Here is a 15,049-nt window from a genome sequence, read left to right as displayed (position 1 = left end):
CCCATACACAAGTGGACCATTAAAATGAGTACAACTCTTTTCCATCGATCTATCAGCCCTTCTGCTTTATCATATTGATATTGAAATGCATTTGGCCTTGTGGGTTCAGTCATGTAAAAGGGTGTCCTTTGTTGTCCAGCGTGTGGCAAGGGGGCTAATCTCAGTGCATATGTCCTTAAAAGCACTGATGCTGTTTTCCTCTTAAATTATTAAGCTTCTTCAGCGGCTTTAAACCATTGAGAGAAGATTAGTGAGGTTATTCTGTGACGGTGTGTTTGTGCCTGCGCGTGCGTGAGTAAGGTTGATGCTGTATTCGTGTATTCATTCTCTTCACATAAAATGCTAGTCATTTTCTGAATGTAGAGCACTCCAATTTAAACTAATTACTGCTAAAAAAAATTTAAAAGGATAGTTCACACTAAAATGAAAATCCCTCATGTGGTTTTAAACCTTTATGAGTTGCTTTGTTCTGTTGAACACACAAAAAAATATATTTTGAAGAACGCTGATTGCTCAAAGTCATGGAAGTCAATGGGCATTTTTCACATATCTTCTTTGTTTTGAACAGAAAACAGAAACTCAAATAGGTTGTGAACAAGTGAAGGGTGAGTAAATGATCTAATGAACTATCCTTTTAAATGTTTGCACAAAAAAATATTAGATTTGGGGCCTTTTGTTATGCAGATCCTCATTTATTAAACTCATAACCACAAGATGAGTGGAAAATTGAATATATTATTTTTAAATTTCTCCTTAAGACCCAATTTTAGGCAGGTTTTTATAGTGATTGTAACGTTGAATGAACGTTGTGTATATGTTGTAGGGTGTCATGTATAGCACCTATAAATAAAATTAATCAATAATACAAATTTTGCAATTAAAATCTACATCTGGATCAAAGCCAGATTTATTTTAATCATGTTTAGGTGTGTATTTAATATCCGTAAAGGTCACATATGTGTTATCATTCTCAAAAACACACATGAGACATGAGTTTTTATGTTGTTTTGTGACATGCGCTGCATTGTAATTTCCATCTATGTGAATCTGTGCCGCTCTAATCCAGCAGTCTGTATCCTGTGTTGGAGAAGAAGAGGGGGTTGTATGCGTCTCTGTAATCTTGCTATGTCTGTGTGGAACTGTGTTGGTAATCCTGCTGTGTGTGTGTGTGTGTGTGTGTGTGTGTGTGTGTGTGTGTGTGTGTGTGTGTGTGTGTGTGTGTGTGTGTGCACTAGTGTGTGTTTCTCTAATGTAATCCTATGACAGTGAACAGTTGTGCACGTGAACGGTCATCAATGTTGAAGCATACATGCCTTGTGCGTTTAGCATCATTTTACGGCGTATGTCCAGCCACTCGGCACACGCTCGACTCCACGTGTGGCCAGGGTTTGACATCATCAGGTGATGCGGGAGGGCAGAGCCAGGATCAGCAGAGATATTTGGCTTGATCTCTAACTTTCCAGAGGCGTGTCTGGGGGAGGGGGAACACCGCTTCCCAATGACGGACTGGAATTAGGATGAAGATAGTAAGTAGTCTCAGATCAGCTGCGTTCCAACTTTTAACCATTATGGGAGGGGAGAAAATATTCAAATTGGTCTAATTAAGTGTACGTTAGTCTTGGTGTCAAAGAGGTCAATAGTACGAAAAAAAAAGACAGTTTGCTTTTGAAATCGGCACATATTAAAGAAATAATACACTTTAAAATCTATTTAATGGTGAAGTTCAAAGTTAGTCAACAATCCAATTGTTCCCAAAATGAAAATTGTTTTCATTTGTCTGTTGAGCACAAAAGAAGATATTTTGAAGAATGTTGGTAAGCAGAGAGTTGACAGTACCGCCGCTAGGGGTGGGAATCTATAGTGACTTTATGATTCGATTTTGATTCTGGGTGACACAGTCTGATTCCAAAACAATTCTTGACCTACATTTTTTATTGTCTTTAGCTGCACAAATGATTCTTTTCAACTTTACATTTGAACCAGAATTGGAGTGTCTATGCTATTCTTTATGATTGTAATCTACAGTATGCATGACAGTACCCAGCAAGCATTTTTTGTTTTGACTAAAACAAGGCTAAATTTGGGCTGTCAGTGAAAACTAATAGACGTCTAAGAATAGGCCAAAACTAGACTAGTCATCAAATGAACTGAAATTATTGACTACACATATTAACGTCTGTCTAATCTGTCTAATTGACGACTAGTCTGGTTTTGGGCTATTCTTAGATGTCTATTAGATTTTCACAGCCAGTGATACATCAGAAACGAAAAGTAGAACACAACATAATATCTTTAAGATTCTTAATTTCAGCCATCAGGCCCGTAGCCAGCCTGCTTAAAGGGATGGTTCTTTTTTCTCCTCAAGTTATTCGCCTTATTTTTTTATTTAATTGAGTGGCATTTTTAACACTTTGGCTGGATTAGCTTGTCAGGTGGTCATCATAACCTATTTAATGTACCAAAATATTTCCTAAAGATTTAGAATATCAAAATAAATACAGAATAATGAATAAATACTTATTTTTAAAATGCTTATTTATTACACTAGAAAAAATAGGAATGCGTTTAAGTTTTAAATTAAAAACTGTAATATATTGACATTTGTTTGGCAAATAACAAACTGACCAGTACATTCAACTGACCTCAGTCAGAATTTGGATAATAAAAAAGAACATTTGAATAATAATAAAAAATTCAAACATTAAAACAGAGATTTTTTTTTTTGTTTGTTTTAAGAATAAGGTCCCAGATTTAGAATAAAGTTACTTGTGAAATGTTTTTTTCTATTTAACAACTATACAGTAGCAAAAAATGACGTCACATGCTTCAGATGCATCTTTTCTTGTACAGCTGGATGTTGGACTCATGAAAAATATTTGTTTGCATTGGCCTAAATTGATTAGCTGAAGTCTCACCGATGTGACAGTCAACAGAGCATTATGCTTGATCTTAAAGCCTTTTTTGATGGGTTATTTTCACTTCTTATCATGGCATAGCAGTCAAAATAGAACAAATGAACTCGTTTATGGGACAATTTGTGGACCTTTGTCAGTAAGGGGTAGGTCTTTTGAACCCTCTGATCCCCCCTGGCTACAGGTCTGACCCTCATTGTCAAAATTCGCACATGTCCCTGTAATGCTTATTGTTTTTCAGATCTTGTACCTGCATCTAACTTGAAAACAGAATTGTTTCTGAACTTTTGAGAATCGATTCATGAGAGAAAGATTTGTGCATTGATGCATCAGTGAATTGTTTATTTTCTCCCATAACCACTGATTTCTGAAGTATTTTGTACCCTACTGTCCTAATTTAATGGTTGTTCAGCAAAAGAAAGACACTCATACAGGTTTGCAACTTGAAAGTGTGTAAACAGTACATGTATTCATTTTGGATATTATTTTGGGGTAAATTGTTCCTTTAATTGTGTAACAATGGAGTTTTTAGACATGGATATGTGAATATATTTAAATATATTTAACCAAAATTGAAGTGTTTACAAATTAATATATTTTAGGGAATGTATTAATTTTGGTAATGATTAGATCAGTACACTCTCAGAAATAAAGGTACAAGAGCTGTCACTGGATGGTACCTTTTCAAAAAGTACAAATTTTTACTTAAAGGTTATTAATATATATTAATATATTAATACCTCAAGGGTACATATTAGTACATAAAAAATTCAAAAGTGATCCTCTTAAAATTTGTAGGTACTAATATAAACATTTGAGGTACCAATATGGACCCTTCAAGTACAATTGTGTACCTTTTGAAAAGTTACCAACCCAATGACAGCTCATGTACCTTTATTTCTGAGAGTGTAGTAAGTCTTCTCTAATGAAAAAAGGTCGGTGTTTTGAAAGAGCATGTATAAAAAAAATATTTTTTTAACCCTTCAACTAACCCCACCAAGAAAAAATATTTGGATTGCATTTCTTAACTCTTAATGTCTCTAGTTAACACACTCATTGCATTTTTTAACACATCCCAAAATTTCCAAAATATCAACCTCTACCAAATGGTTGGTACATCTATTTATGGTAAAAGTACTAAACTTATACATATACTATCAAAAATATGAAAATATGAAGTGATATGAAGTCCAATTAAAAAAAAAAAATCTATATAAAACATACTAAATCATCTTTATTTTTTTAAGTACGCCACTGAACTGAAGTAACAGCAAACAATTTTGTGACATCTAATAGACAAGGCTAAACTTGGGAAAATCTAATAGACATCTAGGAATAGCATAAAACATCAGACAACAGACAGATTTGACAGACTTTATATGTGTAGTCATTCATTTCTGTTTATTTGATGACTAATTTTGGCCTATTCCTAGATGTCTATTAAATTTTAACTGACAGCCCAAATTTAGCCTTGTTTTAGCCAAGGCGAATATGTGTAGACATCTATTAGACATCTTTTAAAACAAAAAAATGCTTGTTGGTAAGTCTAATTCTATTTCTGTAGATACTTGTAAGATGTGTTTTAATATATTTGCAAATACTAATTTATTACAAAATGTATTACATTTTAAAAGATACACTTCACATGTAACATTAAATTACATTTTAAATCATGCTTACATTCGTCTAAGATAGACTAAACATGTAAAGAGTATTAAGTCAAGATATTAAGTGCACTGTGTACTTTTTTAAACTGCTTTAGTGTGATTAGAATTTAAAAATTGACCACAAGCTTACAGCCCATGTGTTTATTTATTTATTTATTTATTTTTTATGAAAAGCATCTTTTGTAAGCTTTATTTAAGAGTGAAGCGACTGATGCTCAATCAAACCTGGCCTGTGGAGCGGCGGGTTTAGCGATGGAGGCCGCGTCGCGAGAGTCGGATAGGCAGCACTATTTATAGCTAATCCTGTTTAAGCGAGGTCATGCTCTCTACCATCCCTGAGACAGAGCAGTGAAGTTAAACACTCGCGTGCCACTGTACCACAAACACTGCCTGCGCATTTACTTCATCACACCGAAGCAAAAACCACTAAGCACATTCACATCCCATGCAGCAATATAGATGCCAAAGGGGATTTTTTCCATACTCATTTTGCCTTGTTCTTACTGGGAGAGAAAACATCTAACTGAAGTGATTTTATTTTTATTTATTTTTCGCTTTTGTAACATTTTTACAATTTTATTGATTTATTTTTATTCTTACTTATTTTGCCAATATTTTAATGCAAACATAAAATTCTAAATTAGTGTTGGGCATGCTTTTTTCTCACTAACTTTCCTTCGGCTTAAGTGCCTGAATAATCAGGGGTTGCCACAGTGGAATGAACTGCCAATTACTCTGGACTGTTTTTTGCAGGGGTGGCTCAGTAGTGTTGCCTCACAGCAAGTAGGTTGCTAGTTTAAGCCCTAGCTAGGCCAGTTGGCAAGTGAATTGAGTAAACCAAAAATTTGCCATATAGTGTGTGTAAATGCAAGTGTGTGTGTGTGTGTGTGTGTGTTTCACAGTACTGGGTTGCAGCTGGATGGGCATTTTGTAAATAAAACATATAGTTGGTGGTTCATGTCACTGTCGCAACCCCTGATAAATAAGAGACTGAGCTAAAGGAAAATGAATGAATGAATGAATGTTTTATTAAACCAGCAACTTCTTGCTGTGAGGCGACAGTCCTAGCCACTGAGTCGTGTTTTTTGTTTGTGTGTAAAATTGTATAGGTTTTTATATACACTTTATGTCTAATCATATCTAAATGTATTATTATTTATTGAATTATATTTTTGTTATATATAACTTGTATAAAACTATAGGTTTCTTCTATAGATATAAATATTTAGTTTATTCATTCATTTTCTTGTCGGCTTAGTCCCTTTATTAATCCAGCAAATTTTTACTCAGCGGATGCCCTTCCAGCTGCAACCCATCTCTGGGAAACATCCTCACACACATTCATACGCTATACGGACAATTAAGCCCACCCAATTTACCTGTACCGGCATGTCTTTGGACTGTGGGGGACACCGGAGCACCCGGAGGAAACCCACGCGAACACAGGGAGAACATGCAAACTCCACACAGAAACGCCAACTGAGCCGAAGCTCGAACTAGCGACCCATCGACCTTCTTGCTGTGAGGAGACAGCACTACCTACTGTGCCACTGCTTTGCAAATATTTAGTTTACATAATTAATTAATCAATTATAGTGAATTTACCATAATGTATACAATATTATTTGATAAATATGTCTGTATGTGTCATGACTCTTCATAATGTAGGCTACCTTAATAAAAATGTAGAAGTGAACTTTATCAAATACCCAAATGAGTATAGTAATAGGCTACATCACTGCAAAAAATATTATTCACCATCCTTAATATCTGATTTGGTTTGCACTAACAAACATGCGCTCTTCTTTCATCCATCTATTAAATGTGGCTGGGAAGTGGACTCAAAGCCTTCCGTAAAATAATAATGTGCAAATCTCCATTCGTCCCTCCTCTCGCTGCTAATAATAAAGCACGTCGTTTACAGCGTCCTGCTCGTCCAGCACATCTCTGCCGGTTGCTGGTGATGACAGCTGTTTCAACAAGGGATGCCACCTGTACCTGGGACAGACGCTGGCCAATGGGAGTCCGCCTTAAATCCCGAGCCGCGCCTCTGACGTAAATGTTCCCCAGACCGGAGCGCGGTGGGCGGGGCGACGCGGATCGAGTTGTAGATCCACGGCGAGAGAGCACTGATGCCAAGTGGAGCTGCGCGCACCGCTTTATAGTGAGTACACACGTATGCGATGAAAATGCCATATTATACATACGCCAATTTCGCAAGGTTTCTGTCAGATATTGAAGTATGTCCAAATGACCTTTTTTAATCAAACGGCAAGTCTTTAGAAATGGAAATTGCTGAATTTAATTGCGGTCGGAAAGTTTAAAGTTATTGTAATATTTTGGAAATCCCGTGACTATGATTTGTTTTTTCCCCTTGGCTTAATCGTTTTCGAAACTTCCTCTTTATGTACGCGTATTTTATGTTTTTATGCTTATACTCAGTGCCCTGAGAGCATATTGTTATTATTTAGGAAAGTTTCGTACTTATGTTTACCTTTCCAGATTACTAGTTTTCCTCAAAAATGATTTACTGTACAAAAGGCTACTACATTTCAGCTGATTGTTTCTGGTAGATTTGGCATCCCTCAGTTGGCTTGTTTTTAAACTGTGATTGAGCGACAAAGGGATCATAAGGGCCCGGTACTGTGCGCAATGCTATTTATGTTGCCAAGAGGATTTTGCACTGATGGCACAATGACTTTATAACTGCCTTGTAATGCTTTGTGCTCAAGCTGGGCTTTGGATTTATTTTGTCTTCAGGTTTACATTTGCATTAAATCATTTGTCAGACTCCGTGAAGGGACATAGAAATGAAGAAAAAAATTAGCCTTATCAAAGCAATGTAGTGTGTTATTGTTAGATTAGGTTTAAAGTAAAAAAGAAAAAAAAAACAATAGAAAAGATATTTGTATTTGAAGATCAGAGCTATTTTTATATAAAATGGAGAATTTGTTTGTTATTTATTTTATTCAGACTCTGATTACTTAGTCAAAAACAAAAAGTTGTGGGCATCTTAAATGTTTTATTAAAAATAGTTCATCCACACCTTAATACCTTGCCATAATTTACTTACCCATTATTTATTCACATTTTTTTTTCCCACTATGGAGGTTGTTGAGTGAAATATCAGGCCCGTAGCCAGCCTATTAAAAGGGCTGGTTCTTTTTTCTGAAAAAAAGTTAGGCTTTTTTGCAGTTATTCACCTTATTGTTTGATTAATTATGCGTTTTAGTGACATTTTAAGAACTAATCTTTGCTGGATCAGCTTGTCGGATGGTGATCATAATCACAATTTTTGAAGCACCATAAAATATTTCCTACAATGTTGTCAAAGTGCTTACCATACTATTTTACTACAAAGTATTTATTTACAAATTTGGATTGAAACTGTAAGTTAATCCAGTTTTATATATATTGTAATGAGATTTTTTTAATGAATAAAAAATATGAAAAAATATATTTACTTTTAAAACAAATTTATTATTATTTATCGTTTAAAACTAAATACAAATCTGGTAAAATAAATAGGGAAATAATCAACTTTTCTCAGTCACAATTTGGCCACTTGAATAATTACATTTTTTATTTTTCTTAAAGCTTTCTTCTATCGATAATTTACACAATTTAGGATTGTATAGTCTTTCGAACCAGCTGAATTTCCCCTTTCGGGCCTGAATATCTTTGTGTTTAAAACACATAAGGGAGATTAAATGATGAGGTAATTTGCTTTTTGGGGTGAACTGTCCCTTTAAGTGTGATTTCCATTTAGTATATTGAGGGGAGTCACACCATCCCCTCAGTTATTAGAAATGGAAAAATTGTAAAGCACTGCACTGCTCCACTTCAAAAGCAAAATATGAACATTTTTTATCATAGAAGATTTTGAGTCTGCTTAAATGACAGATGACCAGTAGGGTTGAAGTACATTAGGCCCAAGTAAAAGGGAAAGTTCAGCCAAAACAGAAAACCTTGTCATTATTTACACAACCATCAATTGTTCCAAACTAGTTTGAGTTTCTTTTTTCTGTTTAACACAAATAAGTTATTTAAAAAATTTTTAAGCTGATTTTCATATTAATATTTTTCGTCCCAGCTTTCTAACTTTTTAAAAAATATATATTTTTGTGTTCAACAGAAAAAGGAAATTCATAAAGGTTTAGAAGCACAAAAAGGTTTGGAGAGTAACTAATTAAAATGTGTTCATTTTTGGCAGGGTTTGAATTATACATTGATGATCGGAGGGGTCAACTTTTTGGTAATGTTGGTTTGTGTAATACAAGCTTCAATAAATCAAATTTATATATATATTTAAAATACATCTAACTTATTAATAAAAACATACTTTTTAGTGTTATGAGGGGTATTTACTGTATTCTGCCCTACACAGGGTATCTGTGGGGTCTTAAAAAGTCTTAAAATGTCTTAAATCTAAGAAGCTATAAAGTTTAGGCCTTAAAATTCTTAAATCTACTAAGATAATGTGTTGTAGGTCTTAAATCATTTTTGACAGGTCTTAATTTTCCTTTGTTCATGTATCTACCCTGGCCATTAACACTCATACAATCATCAACAATCTCAATTACTTTCCTTACAGTAACATTTGTTTAAAAGGTCTTCATTTATTTACTGCTGAGGATACTGACCGGACCTTTTTTATTTTATTTTTTTAATGATTATTATTGTATTATTAAATGTTTTGAATTATAATCACTTTTGATTGGACAAGTGAAAATCCTTGACATTTACCCTTGTCTAAAATTTAGTTTATAATGGTTAACTCGTTGAAACCTTCAAAAACGCTGCCTACAGTGTACTCTGATTATCTATTTTAGAAGTCACTGTGATCAATTTATACAAGCTATGCATCTAATTTGACTTTACTTTTAGGCTGTATGTAGAAATAGTCTTTTGAACACTTACAGTGTGGTCTACATCTGCAGTTTCAGACTATTGAATGAATATTTTCTTGCATAGACTGATTGGCACGATTATACATTCACAGTAGTATGAACCATTATAGGGGTAACCATATGTGTATTTATATTATCTATTATTTTAATTATTAATATTATTATTTAAAATACAGATCAGAGCATTTTTTTTCAGCATTAAAAGGCTGAACACCCTTTATAATTTTTTGTCTTCCTTCAAGGGAGATAAGTTAATTTCTAGAATAAAGATCATTTATTGGCCCCCTAGTGATTCAAAATATACACAATTCTTTGGTCATAAAGAGATTAAGATTTTTCAGAAAAACATTCCAGGATTTTTCGCTGTATCATATAGCATATACTCTTCTGTCGGTGCTCATTGCTTATCTGTAGTTTCAATTTCAATGCAGAGTCAAAGGGTTAAACAATCCCAGCTGAGGAATGATGTTACTTATGAACTGATTAGACACTTTCTTAATAAAAAACAAACAAAAATTTATATATCTTCCAATTGTTCTGGGATTCAAGTTTTTTATAATTAAGAAATTGATCGCCATAGGAGCCAGGTTTTAGGTATAGGAAAACCTTTAATAATAAATAATTAATAACTGCTTTAAGATCGAAATATTCAATAACTGATAATAATATCCAGTCATGTAAACACAAAGTTTCAAATTAGTCACGGTAAACTAGTAGATGTGAGCAGATGGTGCTTTCTGCTACAGGTGGCGGTAACTACAGCAACAGTTTGATGCTTTACTTCTGTTCTTGGGTAAATTTTTTATTATATATATATTCATGTATTTATCTTTTCATTTGAGATTTACAAAAAACATTCCTCATCAGCAGGGACAGATTTAGTGATTTGAGGGCCCGAAGCAATTCCAATTCCATGGGGCTCAAAAGTTCTAAAGCACACCTTTTGTACTTTTACTTATTTTTAATTGATTTATTTCGCTGTTCTTACTCTTATGTCACTCAATCTCATTTTCTACATTTTGTCTAGATAATAATAACAACATGTAATTCATGTTGTAAAAAGTTTAAATTATTCGTTTTCTTAAGATGGCTTTACAACTATAAACTATTTAGTTTTAAAACTAAATCTTTACCTAATTTGACTGCTGGACTGCTCCATGATTGAGGGTGGGGGACACTTTTGCGCATTTGCGATGTAATAAATGGAATCCTCATCAAACAAAATATGATAGAAAATGAGGTTATATATAATATATACTTCAAGGTATTAATTTAGGAGCCTTTAGATTTTCTGGGGCCATAAGCGGCCACTTACCTTGCTTATTGGTTACATTCGCCCCTGCTTATCAGAGTTTCTGTAAGAAGGCTAATTGCTAACTTACCTTTAAACCATTTAAAAATTCTTTAAAACTAAAAATCACTACAATATTTATATATTTGAATTGATTTTACACTTACGTTTATTCATTTGGCAGATGATTTTATCTCAAACGACTTACTTTGATGAATTCATAAATACATCACATTATAGAGAGAAAGAAAGATTTTATAGTTAGAAGGTCAGTTTAAATTTTTAATTGAAAAAGGGTTGTTAGTTGCAGAAGATGGGCAGCACAGTAGCTAAGTGGCTTGCCTCACAGCAAGAAGGTCACTGGTTTGAGTCCCAAATGGACTAGGATGTCTTATTTTGTGTTGGGTTTTTGTGTGGAGTTTCATGTTCTCCCTGTGTTAGCGTGAGTTTCCTCTAGGTCAGAGATGCCCAAACTAGGGCCCACGGGCCAAAGTTGGCCCATGGTAACCTTTAATTTGACCCACCATCCCATCTGAGAAGAGAGGCAGAATGATGGGGATGGTTAGAGATTGTCATTTCAAATTTTTTGTAACCTTTTATTGGTTTGTTTTATTGTTAAGCTACAAAAAATTTAAATTAAAACTAAAATCAAATGTTTCAAATTATATATATATATATATATATATATATATATATATATATATATATATATATATATATATATATATATATATATATATATATATATATATACATACTGTATATACACTGTAAAAAATGATATGATCAATTAGTCCTGACAGCATATGTTTTAGGTCATTTTATGTTAATTTTAAAGTTATGCAATCTGTTTTATATCAGTTTAACATAACATAAGTTCAATGGACTCATAAGGTTTATTTGATTTAGCTTAAAAATTTAAGGCAACCAAGAGTTTTTTACGGTCTATATGTACTGTATATTTAAGCCAGAAATTAATCATACCTCTAGCCAATTCTGACTGCCACTTTATTTAATTCTTTTTTTTACACAATGATGCCCCTTTTACATTGCCTTTTTATTTTTTGGAAGAAGCCTGTGTAATTTCCAATCAAAATGAATTTAATAATGTTGAATAAAAGTAACTTGAATGTTTTTCTATGTACTGTAATAAAACAAATACAAAATACAAAATATTTGTCAGAAAGTTATAACAACAAATGTTTTTATGCTACTTGAAATTACTTTAACGTTACAAATTTTCTCATTGGCTTTAGTACATTTCTATCAACACTATTTACATTTGCACAACAGTTAATGCATCTCTCAAAACAATTAGACATTTGTGCACAACATAGTAGCAGTTTCTCATTCCTTCCAACAAATTGCAAAAGCATGCATCAATTGTTTTCATACAATTCTCAGCTTTTTTATAACATCATCATATTCTTATGTCATGTCAGTTAAAATGAACTAAACTTGTAAATACTTAATACTCATTCTGTATTAAACTAATAGTCCTCATTTCATTACTGAAGTCATTACATACAAAAATGATGAACTAGTCAAAATCAAGCAAATTTTAATCAACAAAATGTTAATCTTTTTTCCTGAATATGTCTTCTAAATTAAACAATTTACATGATTTACACACCTATGTATGTTGTAGGTTCAGTTCCAATATGTACTGCAATATTGTTTACAGCTGTGCACAGCTCTACCCAAATGACGTTTATGCATGTTGTAAATAAGGGTGTGTTTATTTTTTTACATAATGCTGTGAATAAATTAGAATTGTAAAGAGCAAATGCAGTAAAAAAAGTGAATTATACATATTCAGTGTCTTGTACTCTACTTGACTGCAGTTCTCAAAAGGCTGTGCTAATAGTATATAGTGCTGTCTTGAGCATTTTCAGGCAGTGTCACCAAAATCTGACTTTTTTGCATTGGAAAACATGTAAAGATTAAACTGTCATAATGAAAACAGTACAAAGCCATTTGACTATCTTGTTCATAAACAATTGCGTCAGGACTTTTCATCTTAATGACACTGACACTTTCATTGATATGAATACTTGCTTTTGTGGAATGAGTTATCCATGATGAGCTAGTGACGCACTTTTGCAGGTTATCAACTTGGTTTTGCAGTTTGTACTAATTGTTTTAAGAATTCATTAACTGTAGTGAAAATGTAAATAGTGTTGTGAGAAATGCAACAAAGCGACTGAAAAAAACTGTAATCAGGTTCCAACTAAGCTTATAGTGCTTAGGTTTAGTAGATAAATTTAGATTTACTAGTTTTAGTAAATAGTTTTAGTCAGTTTAAGTGATGTAAGTTGAGATGACAAGAAACGTACATATGTTACTATATATTCTGGATTACATAGATAGATTGATAGATGGGTCGATGGATGGATGGATGGACGGAGGGACTGACGGACGGATGGACAGACACATAGATAGATAGATAGATAGATAGATAGATAGATAGATAGATAGATAGATAGATAGATAGATAGATAGATAGATAGATAGATAGATAGATAGATAGATAGATAGATAGATAGATAGATAGATAGATAGAATATGTAACACAAAAAAGAATAAAAGAGTCTGTTAATCTATAAACTAGCCTTTGTGTTAAGTGAACATAGATAGATTGATAGATGGGTCGATGGATGGATGGATGGACGGAGGGACTGACGGACGGATGGACAGACACATAGATAGATAGATAGATAGATAGATAGATAGATAGATAGATAGATAGATAGATAGATAGATAGATAGATAGATAGATAGATAGATAGATAGATAGATAGATAGATAGATAGATAGATAGATAGAATATGTAACACAGAAAAGAATAAAAGAGTCTGTTAATCTATAAACTAGCCTTTGTGTTAAGTGAAGAGTAAAAAAAGCTGAAATATACAATACTGGACATATTAAATCTATCAAAAGTCCTTTCCATGTAAAGGCCTGTTTATTTGTTCTGAGGCAAAGTGCAATTCATTCTCACTTCTCATTTATCCGGGTCATTTAGACAGTAATATTCTATATTTGACTTCAAGAGCGCCATGAGCCGTCGCAGCGTGACTCACACTTCTCATTCACAGCATAAACAAATATAGATATTTTGCAGCCGCACAGAAAGCTTCACAGATTCTTTCCATGTTTAGTTTATTCTTGAGACCATTTAGTCTAGCACGGTGATAAAAAGGCTACTTTGTCTAGACATACTTTATCAAATGATAGACTTTGTAATCATCTGAAAATAACAATTTAGACCTCACGTACATTTTAGTGTACATAAAGCATCAAATAGTGCCTTATTCTTGTGAAATTTCCGTAGTCTATTTCTGAATGACATAAATGTACCAGATTAAGGCTTTTTGTGCACTTAAGAGCAAATCTTATGCCTCAGGCTTTATTCGGTTGCACTTAGAAGTCTGAATGAATTGGCCATACTGTCTAGGAACAAGTAAATATATTTGTCTGTGTTCACCGGTGCCTACTATTCCCCTACAGCAGCCGTATAGCTTTGTATCTCACTACTGCCACAGATTGACTAATTAGATTAAGCAAGAAGCTTTCCTGAGATAATCATTCAGCAAGCCATTTCCTCTAATGGAGACTGTGCACCTCAAGACCGTCCATTGAAGGTCAAATTATTTGATGAAGAAAAGGAGAAGTTTTTGGCACGTCGCGTTGGAATGTAGACTCTGTTTAGTTTGTGCCGGTGCTGTGACAGAGAATCATATGTTGTGTGAAAGCAGCAGCTTCTCACCGTGCCGTGTTTGTCCCGCTGTTGCAGGCATGGATACGTTAAATAAATCTGTGAGTATTTGTCTTTGTGTTTTTTGATTGTGAATTGAGGTTTGCCGGCTTTCATGGTGTGTTTTAGTTTTGTGGGGATTATTACAGTCGAAATGAGGTTTCTGTTGGTGCATTTTGTAGTTTTTTTGTACTTAAGAAGCAATGATGTAGATAAAAAAAATTGTTTAAGCTAATGAGAGAAAATAACTGAATAATTAAACGTCAGTGGAATTATTTGAAAAAAACTAATACAAGTCTAAAAAAAGCACAAAACAAAGTAAACAATGGTGTTGAAAATTGTACTAAAATAATATTAAATGCTTGTAAGCATCAATAAAAATTAACAGGGATTTTAAAGTCTCGAAACTGCTCATTTGTTTACTAAACTGATGTCGACTGTGACTTTTGAATGTGCTTTAATCAGTGCAAACAAGTCGTGACATGATTTACAATTACAACAGTCTCAGATTT

General features: G+C 33.4%; 1 protein-coding gene across 7 annotated transcripts in view; it reads left to right on the top strand.

The window, feature by feature from the left end:
- Positions 1-15,049, top strand: part of atp2b1b (ATPase plasma membrane Ca2+ transporting 1b) — a 56,444-nt gene that overhangs the window by 3,611 nt on the left and 37,784 nt on the right. For 2 of the 7 annotated variants that reach the window (XM_087310888.1, XM_087310885.1), the window contains exon 1: positions 809-1,526. The exons of 1 other annotated variant lie outside the window; for it this stretch is intronic. The gene's annotated coding sequence lies outside the window, so the exon portion shown is untranslated. 7 annotated transcript variants of the gene reach the window in all.

This window comes from Danio rerio, chromosome 25 (assembly GCF_052040795.2).
Source record: "Danio rerio strain M-AB ecotype USA chromosome 25, GRCz13ab, whole genome shotgun sequence".
In the NCBI taxonomy this organism is placed as follows: domain Eukaryota; kingdom Metazoa; phylum Chordata; class Actinopteri; order Cypriniformes; family Danionidae; genus Danio; species Danio rerio.
The sequence above is the reverse complement of the archived record's forward strand: the minus strand, read 5'-3'. Positions and strand labels throughout refer to the sequence as shown.